Here is a 12,036-nt window from a genome sequence, read left to right on the forward strand (position 1 = left end):
CTTACTGCTTTTGGAAAAATATTTATTTATCAAGATCAAGAAAACAATAATTGTCTGCTAATACCAAGTATCACTATCACTAAATGTACCACTATCACAAAAACAATCACCATCCTCCAATATTAACTATCACTATCGCTAATACAATCATTGTCCTCTAATATCAAATAACGCTATCATTAAAACAATCACTATCCTCTAATATTAACTATCACTATCATTAAAACAACCACCACCCTCTAATATCAAGTATCCCTATCACTATCACTAAAAGAATCACTACCACTATCACTATTTATGACTATCACTATCACTAATACAATCACCCTCCTCTAATACCAAGTAACGCTATCATTGAAACAATCACTATCCCCTAATATTAACTAACGCTATCATTAAAACCATCACTATCCTCTAATATTAACTATCACTATCATTAAAACAACCACCACCCTCTAATATCAAGTGTCCCTATCACTATCACTAAAAGAATCACTACCGCTATCACTATTTATGGCTATCACTATCACTAACCATCTATCACTATCACTAATCTTCATCCTCTAACAGATAGTAGTCCTGCAGGTATTGGTAGGAGGGCCAAGAGGATGCTGTGGGCTGAGGTGACTCCAGGGAAATCCAGTGGTCCCGTGAAGAGGTGTTGTCAGCCAGAGCACAGAAGGAGCAGGTGGGCAGAGGTGACGGGTCTGCGCTCATGTTCTTGTGCAGCTGGGCGAGCTCTGCTGCAAAGAGCTCAGGAAACAGGCGGCAGCTGTCCCTGAACCCGTTGCCTTGGGCTCTCTCGCTGCTTCCCGCTCCTTCTCCTGACTCTGCTTCACCTCTAGGCTGACCACAGCTTTCCCAGGAAGAGTCCCAGTCCTGTCCTGTTGCCTCTTTGTCCTCCTGGCTCCTCCTGTAGAAACAGATTTCCAAGAAGACTCCTCACAGATAGGAATTTGGAGCACAGTTTCCTCAGAGCCCTGCTAGGAGCCGCCTGGGCGCTCCTGCATGCTGCAAAGACTTCCTTGCCAATGGCAGCAATTAATAACTCACCTGTCTCTCTTCAGCAGCTGATGCATGACTAGATAGCCAGACACTGCCCCAAGCAGAAGCAAAGCTGAGGCTGCTACTGTCCCTACTAGGATGTAGTACTTGCTCGGGTCACAGTGTCCAGCAGTCTGGGCTTTTTGCCCACCGGATGACCCTGGCAGGAGAAGAGACAATGCAAGAGTCAGCGTTTGTGCTCTGCACTAGGCATAACCCCACAGTGTGCTTCAGCTGCCCAAGGACTGGCACTGCTAGTGGATCAGAACTGACATCTGATGTTGTCTTCAGAGATGGCTTCCTCTGGCTCTGGTGTCTTAGCATCAGGGACCAAGAGGGATCCCATCAAGCTCTCATGCACAAGAGCCCAGTGTGTGCCAGGGAGCAGCACTGCCCCATCTACTCCTCCGGGCTGCAGGCCCGGGCTGCGTGCTGGGCACCTGCAATTCACCCATGGAGAGCACTGCAGGGATACAGCAGAAATGCTGCTCTTTGCCCAAGACAGCATCTAGCAAGCACTCACCTGAATATTCCTCAGGCTCAGCAAGTGTCCTGGTGTCCTCTGTTGGTTCTCTTTTTTCATGGGAGCCTGGCACACTGTCACTTTCTTCCACAGCTAAGGTCTCCGGCACAGTCTCAGAATCTGTCTCTTCAGAAAAACAAAACATTGCACACATTAACCAGAAGCCACTGCCCCTCAGCACAAGCACGGTACCATGGCCTGGGCATTCCGGCAAGCGGCGCTGACGAGGCCGCTGTCCCCCCCAAGACAGGAGGAATCGACAGCTGGATTTTCTGCAGTGCAACAAGAAGTGCAGACCCAAACCAGCCAAGACTTAACCAAATGACCCACAGAAGGAGTACCTTCAGGTTCCCCCTCACCCTTGGACTCCAGCTTCAACCCGTCCCTGAGCCTGAGCTTTGCAAGGGGCAGCCAAGGCTTGCTCTGATGTCATTGCTGCCTCCATGCTGTGCTGAGCGTGTGGCGAACCCAAATTCAGCACTGGCCTTTGCCCAACATCTGGATGCCAATGTCTGCACAGAGCAGCCCTGGCCAGGAATGCTGCAACTGCAGCAGCAGCTGGAGAAGCCCCTGGCAGTCATCTGGAAGAACAGCTGCGAGCGGAGGCTGTGCTGGACCATCTCTAGGGCTCCCTGCAGGAGCTGTGAAATGGAGTGGGCCTGCAGCAGGACTCTGACTGAGTGCTTCTGCCTGTCCAGGATACAGCACATGCCTACAGGAAGCAAAAGCTCAGCTTCCCGGCTGCCAGGGTTAACAGAGTGGGATATACTAACCAGATGGGGCTTCATGCAAGGCTGCCAGGAGCTCCTCTGGAACATCCGGCAATCCTTCAGGGAACTCTTCAGGAACCTTGTCATCCTTCATCCCTATTGTTAGATTTACAAAAGCACGTTAACCTATGACGGTATTTTTCTCGTGAATAAAACAGGGAAAAGGGGCGCTCCTTTTTGTGAAGGCAGGACAGACTGACTACTCACGCTTGAGGTACCAGCTCGGAGTCAGCACGGTATCTGCCCCTCGCTCAGGGGCTGAAAGAGCACTCTCTGTGTCCACAACTACAAGCAAACACCCACAAGAAGTTACCATCACGTGCACTGCCCTCATGGGCACACCTCAAGGCCTGGATGTGGAAGGCACTGCTAGGGCACGCTCAAGCAGGTCTGCATCCTCACAGCTGCAGGGGGGTCTGGCTGCCCTTGGGACACTGAGCTGGCAGCTCCCACATGAAGGGAAAAGCCGTGGCGTGCCCACACGATCTGTGTGCGGGTCAGCCCTGGAGCCGGGCCAGAAGGCTGGACACCCAGAGCGGAGGGACGGACAGCCACTGCTGAGTGATGGAGAACTGGTGCTGAGCTTCCGGGCCTGGCCCGACCCTCCCCACATCCTTGCTCCTTAGGAAGCTCTCTCCATGCTGCACCCTAAAGCAGCTGCAGCCCCTCACACCTCCCCTGGAGCCTCTGCCCCTCTGCCTGCCCCGTGCTGCCTTCCTGGCTCAGCCATCCCTGCTCCCGGCCCCGCTGCTGCCAGCCAGGGCTGTGTGCTGGCCCCTGCCTGCCTACCTGCTCCCTGCCCAGCTGCTGGAGCACTCTGGGCATTCTGGGCTGGCAGGGCCACGAGAAAGAGCAGCAGGAGGTAGCGGCTCAGGACCATGATCCCCCCTGCTAGCAACACTCTGCTGCTGCTGCTGCTGCTGCTGCTGCTGCTGCTGCTGCAGTGTTGCCCAGAGCGAGCACTGAAGAGCACAGTGGGGCTCTGGAACATGACATCAAACAGAGCTCTGTGACCTCAGAACAAAGTGATGGCTGTGAAGGCCCAAATGTACGCCCACGTTGCCTGTGAATTCCTGCACCTCCCCTCTACTGAATTTCCTTATTCTGCACAGGAATGGAAGGAGCCAAATGGAGAAGGGCTGGAGTATTTTGGAGGCAGCATTGTGCATGGGAATGCAGAGGCACTCATGTCTTATTCCTCAGAAATTCCCTAGAAGAAGACCTGGATGAAGGCTGCTGTAAAAAGCCCAAATTCAAGAGTGTTTCTTTGGTAGTATTTTTGTCTGAAAGAATTGTGGCAAAAACCTGCTTTTCCCATGACTTCTGCTACACTTTCATGACCTTTGATGGCAGCACTGCTTCCATCCTCCACTGTCACCCAAACATGGCTGTGCAGTGCTGACGCATCTCCCCCGTCAGCCTGGTTTACTCCCTTTTCCACTTCCAATGCTACTTAAAGCTCTCTCAAGGAGCCCTGCTAACTCTGGAGCCAAGAGCCTTTTTCCCTTTCAGGCAGATGTAGCCCATGTGCCACCATCAGGCCTGCTGTCCTGTAGAGTAACCCACGGTCAAACTCCCACACTGTTGCTGGGAACACCGGGCTGCCGCCTATTCACCTCTAGAGCCTTCCTGGGTCTGGCTCACTGCACGTGGGGGAAGAAAATACCACATGTGCCCCAGATCCCTCAAGCAGTCATCCAGAGCCCCTGAGCTCCCTCTGCCTTGTCCTCGGACACCATCAGGCACCGCCACGGGACACACACAAATGTCTTGGTTGCTGCAGATATCAGGTAACACTGCTGGCCTTTTAGCCGAGCAGCTCTTCTGGCAAATAAATATGCATGACTTATGTGTGCCAGGCAACCTACGCTCAGAAGCTCTTGGACAGCCTTCTAGAGCACCTTTGGTACGGTTGTCCCTGAAGCACCACTTAAGCCCCAGGTGTTTCCAGCTGCAAGCAAAGAGGCACTGACAGATTTCCACCCCTCGGGTCTCTCTCCAAGGCTCGTAAGAGTCCTATGCAGCTGACAAGCTGCAGAAACTCGGCCCATGGCATCCTCTGGAATCAAGCACACATCACTGCCCACCGTGAAGGCCGCAGCCCATAATGAGCAGAGGGCCAGAGCAGGCTGGAGGGTGTCTTGGTGACATCTCCTTCCTACGTAGGACCCAGGCAGGCTGCCCAGCTGCCTCGGCCTTGGCTCTGAGCGCCATCTCGGGCCCTCCATTCCTGCCCCAGGGGAGGCACCAATGAACACGGCCCTCCTTTTTTCCTTAAGGGGCCACACGCCCAGGCTCTCCCTTACCGCGCTCCGCGCCATTGTGCTGCTCGGCGGCCCGTCACCAGCTGCGGCACCAGTGTCCCCAGAGCTCCTGTGCTGCTGCTGAAGCCGCCCGCGGCGTGTGGCCCGGCGGGGCGGCAGCGCTGCCCGCAGCCCGCGGCCTCCTCGTCCCCTGCTGCCGCCATTGCGCACGGGGCCCTGAGGGGCGGGCACGGGGCTGCGGGGCTGTGCCGGCCCCGCTTGCCGGGCCTCAGCCCCAGCTGCTGCCGCTGGCTGGCAGCGACCACTGCAGCAGGAAAACACCTCGGGGTTTACTGGAGTGCATACAAAAACTGCCCCTGGGCTTCTCCTTGTGTGTTGCTCTAGCCACTTGCCAGTCCCTTGCTTGCCCGCTATAGCCCTGTTCTTTGCCACTCGCTCTCTATTTTGTTGTCCCTGCAAAGCTTCTTCAACAGTCTCCATCCCGCCCCAGCCCAGTGTTCGCTCTCTCCTGCTCCCTCCTGCTCATTCTGCGTCTCTTCCTCTGTCCCTGCTGCCCCTTCCCGCAGCTCCGGCCCCGTTCCCTGGCCCTCTTTTGCTCCCGTTGTCTCTCCGTTCTGCTTCCTGCCCCTTTCTCTTTGGTCTCTATTTCTCGGCTCCGCTCCCTGGGCCATGCTTGCTTCAGACTCCCAGGCGAACCGTCCCGGCAGCCGCTCTCTGCAGCCGGGACACGGCGGGGAGCTCTCCTGCGGCGGCACGACAGCGGCCAATGGGGCCCGACACCGGCGCCTCGGCCCTCGCGCCGGAGCGGGGCCGCTCCCAGGCAGCGGCGGCAGCTGGAGCTGCGGCCCGGGAAGCGGGGCCGGCACAGCCCCACAGCCCCGGGCCCGCCCCTCCCGGCCCCAGTGGCAGAGAGCAGGGATGAGGTGGCAAACCAAGGCACTGGCCACTGGACAGAGCAACACACAAGGCGAATGCCAGGCACGCTTTTTGCCGGACCCCATTGAATCCAGAGCTCTTTTGCTGCTGCAGTGGCATGTCAGCTCCCTCAGAAGCAGCCGAGGCATTTCAGAAAGGGCACTGCAGGGCATGAGCGTGCATATGTCCCACAGCTCTCAGTTGTGCATCTGGAAGGCTGCAAGTGTGGGTGTCTATATGAGAAGAGTTTGTGAGGCTTGCTTCAAGGCTTGAGGCACAGCTCTCTTCTGAACAGAGCCTTGGGCTGCCCTCTCAGGAGGTGGCTATCTCAGAGCTGCTGCTATCTCAGAGAGGCCCATGAGAGACAGCGCAGAGGCGCAGCTGGAGCTGCTGTGGAGAGCAGAGGAGAGGAACAAGGGTGAGGAGCTCAGTGGTTCCTCTTCATCACTTCAAAGGGAAGAGCATTGTCTTGGGACAGTCTTTACCGCCCGAGCAAGAAGTAGAAGGACCCCCCCAAAAGCCCACTGTCCAGAGATGCCTTCAAGCATCTCTCTGGCAATTGCTGCCGGCAATATCCTCCCCACACACTGCAGGCAACAGTCAGCCTCAACAGCAGCTGTGCTGCGTTCCTTGGACAGCAGCTTTGCTGCACTCACACCTCCAGCTTTGGCTGCAGATGGCCCAGCTGGAGCAGGCATGGGCAAAGGCCTGCAGGACCACCGTCAGTCGGACTCGTGAGCCCAGGACAGCAGTTCCCTGGCATGCTGGTTTCTTGCAGTGCCTCGCTTTCTTCATCTGAGACAGGCACTCCGTCACTTCTTTCCACCTGGAAGGCCTTCCTACATTCCATCACTTGAGAAATCCAGCAGGAAATACCCCCATCTATATTGCCTGAGTCTTAATCTCCCTGAACTAAAAGTTAAGTCAAGTCCAAAAACAGGAATAAATGAGCCTGCAACTGCCACACTCGCTCAAGCAAAAGATCACATCAACGTTTGTGGTATTCCTCACTCTCCCACAATCCAAGCAATTATTGAAAGAGCACATCAAACATTAAAACGCATTTTAGATCAACAGAGAGGGGGAGCAGAGGTCACACCACAGATGACACTGAACAAAGCTTTGTATGTTTTTAATTTCCTAAACAGTTCGTTTTGCAGAACCTGATCCATCAATTTTTAGGCATTTTTCAAATAACACTCAGGTGAAACTGAAAGAAAATCCCCGTTTTAATTAGAAACCCTGAATCTGGACAAATTGAAGGTCTTTTCCAATTAATAACCTGGGGCAAAGGGTATGCTTCTGTCTCTACAGGTGCTGGAATTAGGTGGGTCCCAGCCAAAAATGTCAAACCATATCACACCCCAGAATGTGTTGACAAGTCCAGAACCGAGGAAGCAAGTACGCAGATGTGAGCCGAGCACAGAGATCCCGGTCACGCCTGACGTTCCTTGTTCATCGGTGGAACCTGCAAATTCTGGCTTTGTGTTAATGTTATTTATAAGTGTGTCAATTGTATGTCAAATGTTTGTTTTGTAGTGCTGACTTTTGGCAAAAGTTTGGGTTTTTGTTTTTGTTGAAAGCAAAATTTTAGAAATGGATATATATGTAAGGATTCTGCCAAAATTTAGCTCATGGATAAGATGAAGCAAATGCAAGTTGTATGTTGGTATTGGTGGGTTTTAATTCTTTTTTGTCGTGCAGAATTGCCTGTGGAACAACCAAAACCAAATGTTTGGGTGACCTTAGCCAAGGCAGCCGGCTCAGATACCATATGGTTGTCTAATTCGGAACCAGAAAAACCTTTCTCAACCTGTCTGGTTGGTGTGCCAGTAAAAGAGTTGCCTTTAGTCAAAAAACAATCCAATGGTAAGCCAGGTGAAATTGACAATGGAAACAATCCCACACTGAATTGGAACCTTTGGGCCAAAAAACTTCCGAGGTCAGCTTCTAAACCCCAAGAATTGGAAATCCTTGGTTCTTTAACAATAGATTTTTGCTTTACCTTCATAGCTAGTGCTTGGCGAAAAGGTGATCCTCCAAATTTCAATGTTACTCCCCATTACTTTGCATATAGAAATTTGAGGTTTTGGTGTAATTCTTCAGTTGGGATGTGCTTCCTGAGGCTGACCTACATCCCCGGCAATTGCCTAAGGGATATTGGTTCATTTGTGGAGACAGGGCTTGGCAAGGCATTCCAGCACACCTTGAAGGTGACCCTTGTGGCATTGGGATGCTCACTGTAATCGCACCCTCAGCTAAAGCGGTCATGAAAAGGAAACAAAGGAAAACAAGATCTGCTCATCATTACAATGAGAACTGTCAGAGTTATTTCATGCCTTGGAAAGCTGCAAGAAGGGTTTCAGCAAGTATATTTTTACCCCAATTGACTTCAGCAGTGGCTTTGAAACAATTAGATCGAGTTGGGTGTTGGCTGAGCAAGCAAACTAATGCCACATCCTCTGCCATTAGTGATATGTTGACCGATGTTGATAGTGTTGGACATGCTACCCTTCCAAACAGAGCAGCAATTGACTTTCTTTTACTGGCACATGGACATGGTTGTGAGGAATTTGAAGGACTGTGTTGTATGAACCTGTCTGATCATTCAGAATCCATTCACAAAAGCGTACAAAAACTGAAAGATTTGACAGCCCAAATCAAAGAGGATGGTGAATTCTGGTTGGATGATCTGTTCCAAGAATGGAGCTTTGCACCTTGGCTAAGGCAACTTTGCAAGATAGGTCTCTATATATTGGGTGTTTTGTTAATGCTTCATCATGGCCACACTGTGGGTCAGCAGCCTGTCTTGGAAAGGGGGAGAAGAAGGATGTTGTGCCACTGAGGCAAGAAAAGTGGTTTCCAAGGCAGTTCACAGGACACCCCAGGAGCTCGTCAGACAGCACAAGCTCCTGGGAGTGCTCAGTGTCTCTGACAAGCTCAGGAGGAGCTGGGCCCAGGGGCTGTTCAGCAAGGCCCAGGCCTCACAAGCCTTTCTCAGGCCACCGTGTGGCCGGACAAGGCCGGGGGCATTCACCACCACAACCTGAAGCACAAAGTTTTGATGTAGGATAAAAAGCCATGGCCCAGTGGAAGTGGGCTGTGTCCTCAGGCCTGTGGGAGAATCACAATGCAGATCCTGTGCACCTGATTCCATCTCTCCCACTTTTCTAAGTTCTTGGTGGCAAGGTCATTTAGGTTAGACACACAGCTCACTGTAGCTTTCTGCACAATGAATTAAAGTGAGATTACACATCCCAAATCGTGTTCTCTTACCGTTTAACTGACTGATTTAAGGAATTTCTGGAGCAGCAAACTTGCTTCCTCAAATCATTACTGTGTGTGGCACAGAGAACAGAGGAAAGATTTAATGTCAAAGGCATCACCCAGGCAATGCTCTTTTGACAAGTTCTGCCCTGAGCTTTCCTGAGGAAGATCGGAAAGGTTCAGTGTCACTAGCACAAGCTCCTGCAATGGCTGCTGGCCAGCAGAGCAGGGCTGGCAGCTGGGAAACAAGTGTTGCCACAAGCAGAAGCTCAACCAGGGCAGCAAATCCAGAGCAGGGAAGGAGCTGATCTGAAAGCCAAACCCCCTTTTAGCTCCTCCCAAGAGGGCTGGAACAGTTCCTCATCCCAGTGAGGTGCAGTGCTGGACCCCACAGCTCTGTGTGAGCACTGGACAAAAGTTTGCTCCCACTGGCTGGTGTGATGGTTTCTGCAGGAGCTCTGGGCTCCTGTTTGTGCTGGACACAAGGAGGAGACGAGGAGCCAAGTGCACTGACACACCTTTGCCTTGAGCATAGCCCGGCCTGGACCAAACACACTGCAAGGGTTCCCCTTTGGCCCATGTCTCGAAACATCAGGTGCACTGTTTGATGACTCAGGTTGGTTTGGTGCCAAGGAATTTCCCTCAGAAATACTGGGTTTGTCTCCCTCTGTGCCTTCCCCTCAGCAGCATTGCGGATGTTCCTGTGTGAAGCCATCTATCCCATGCAGTTTGAGACAACTTAAAACAATAAGTTGTGTCCTCTAAACTGTTCCAACAATCCCCTTCCAGCAACAGGAAATGAAAACTAAAGAAAAAAGGCCAGTGACTTCTAGATATCAAACTGTCAGACCTCACTGTCCCCCCTCTGGAACAAAGGCCCAAAATGCCGGAGGACAATCCCCCCAGGACACGCGTCACAAGATGGCTCCGGGTTCTCCCTCAGGAAGAACAGGAGCTGTCACGGAGCAGTTCCAGCAGGAGATGAAAGTTCGGTGGCTCGTCTGGCATCTGGGACTTTCTCCCAATGGCAGAGCTCTGTGGAGTGGTCACGGCAGGGGAATCAGCTGGGCTGGAGACCCTCGTGTCTTTTCTGCCCAGCGTGGCACAGCTCACACTCTTGGGCTGGGAGCGGGGCCGTTCCACTTCTGCCAGCACGATGTCCCTGGGCTTGGACAAGCAGTTTTCTGCTCAGAGAGCCCTGCAGACTGTTCCACATATCTTTCATAAAGCCCATAAAAACAACTACAAACACTCTGCCTATAGCAGCTTTCAGAAAGAGCTGCAGAAATCCAGGACAGCTTAAAGCGAGAGTCAGAAGGCTTTTGTCTTGTTCCTGCCTGCAGAATTCTTGATGATCTGATGCAATTTTATTCAGATGTAACAGGGGATCTGAGTTTTTCTATTAAAATATTTCATGATGAGTGCAAGCCTTGAGAGCATGAGGTATAGGAGTGATGTGTGAAACCATGAGCATATCCTCCAAAGTGGCCAGTTTAGTTGTCCATTTTACTATTCTTGTATTTATTCTATACTAATAAGCAAAATCAAGCTTTGCTTGGATGTAAAACAGGCATGGCATACACTACAGTCCCTCACAGGGTCACCAGGGCTGGCAGTGACAAAGCATGCAATCTGCTTCATTGTGAACCACTACAGAGCTACATCACAATGTGGGTTTAAGTAGCATGGTATTATTAAGACCTCCTTTTTTACATGAGATACAAAAAGGAGGTCCCACATGACCTTCATGCAAGCATACAGTAAAGAACTGATCCTGCTATCCTAACAAAGCTTTGGCTTTGGCCTTTACACTCTTCCCATTCATCTTTTGACGCAGACACTCCAGGTTTTCCCCCACCCCTGCAAGGCTGGCAGTCGCTGTTTCCCATTTACTGTTCTTCCCTAGAGCCAGTCCAGCAGCTGCTGAAACTAAAAACCCAGAGATCTGGATATTGTGAAGGAGAATGAAATGCTAATTAAGTGTTCACATTAGTAATACCCAGGTCTGCATTCCCAGTGCTCTGAAGCAGCAGCTGGAGGTCCTCGCATTGTTCCTGTTTGTGGATGTTCATGTTTCTGGTCTGCAACAGCAATGGCTTTGAGGAGGGACAAGAATGCCCCTATTCAAACAGTGGCTTTGCAAGGAGATGTGAAGTTTCACTGCCCTTTTTAGAATATTTTAGAAAGATCTAAGAGAATATTGTGGCATGGAGCAGGTCCCTAATTGTGTCTCCAGAGAAAGCCCCAAAGCACACGTTCACTCTGCTGCTGATGGCAACCCCATAAGCACACGGACTTGTTTTCCCTGCAACATGCCACCCTGCCTGGGCTTTACTAGGCCAGGACTAGACTCATAGCTAAGCAAACACATGCAGCCACGTGACATAGAGTTTTTCCATCAGAAAACCTAATTAACGCATTCACACGCAGTTTCTTCTGTAACATCACAAGCTGGCAACCATGAGGACTTTGCTGTCAAGAGCTTGCAGTATGCATTGGGCCCAGGAAGTGTTTTCCCTTAAGGCAAAGCAAATTGAAATGTGAACTTTAAAAGCTTCAAAAGACTATGAAAGGAAACTGCAAAAGAATTTCTGGATAGGGAGTATTGTCAATGATTATGCAGCCCACCAAGCAATTCTGGAGCAGAATCCTGAATTGCTTGTTCCAGCTATGCAGGAATTCATTACCCTGGCAGGCAGTGGTCCATGGGAACAAATGATCCCTCAGCTCTGGGCTGAATGGCACACAGGCTGCACTTTAGGTTTGAGGAAACCTTGTCACCCGTTATTGGCCTCCCAGTCCACTCATCCTTCTGCAAACAAGTTGCAAACAACAAAGTTGGACTGCTGGCCTGGGTAAATCTATATACAGATGACTTTTCCAAAGCAGTGCATCGTTTCCCAGTGAAATACACGACCTCTTCTTACCTATGAAATTGTGATTGAAGACACCTGTGAGCCAGCTCTGTGCGAGATGGCAAAGGAGCAAAGCTTTGGCATTTGGGCACACTTCTCTTTGTTTCTTTGCTCAGGCCTTTGGTGAGCACAGAACTCATCTAGGTAGAAAACTTTTGACCATACAGGATCTTTTGGATCCATTGTCCCCCAAACATGTCAATGTGTGGCCCTGTTGTCATGACAAGTTAAAAACAGCAGCACAAGTGACACAAAGAAAACATGGCAAAAGAGGAAGAAGAGAGGCCCAGTGAAGAAAGGATGTGGTGAGACACTGCACTCCCATAATCTCCAGGAGA

This window comes from Passer domesticus, chromosome 9, assembly GCF_036417665.1.
Source record: "Passer domesticus isolate bPasDom1 chromosome 9, bPasDom1.hap1, whole genome shotgun sequence".
Taxonomy (NCBI): Eukaryota; Metazoa; Chordata; class Aves; order Passeriformes; family Passeridae; genus Passer; species Passer domesticus.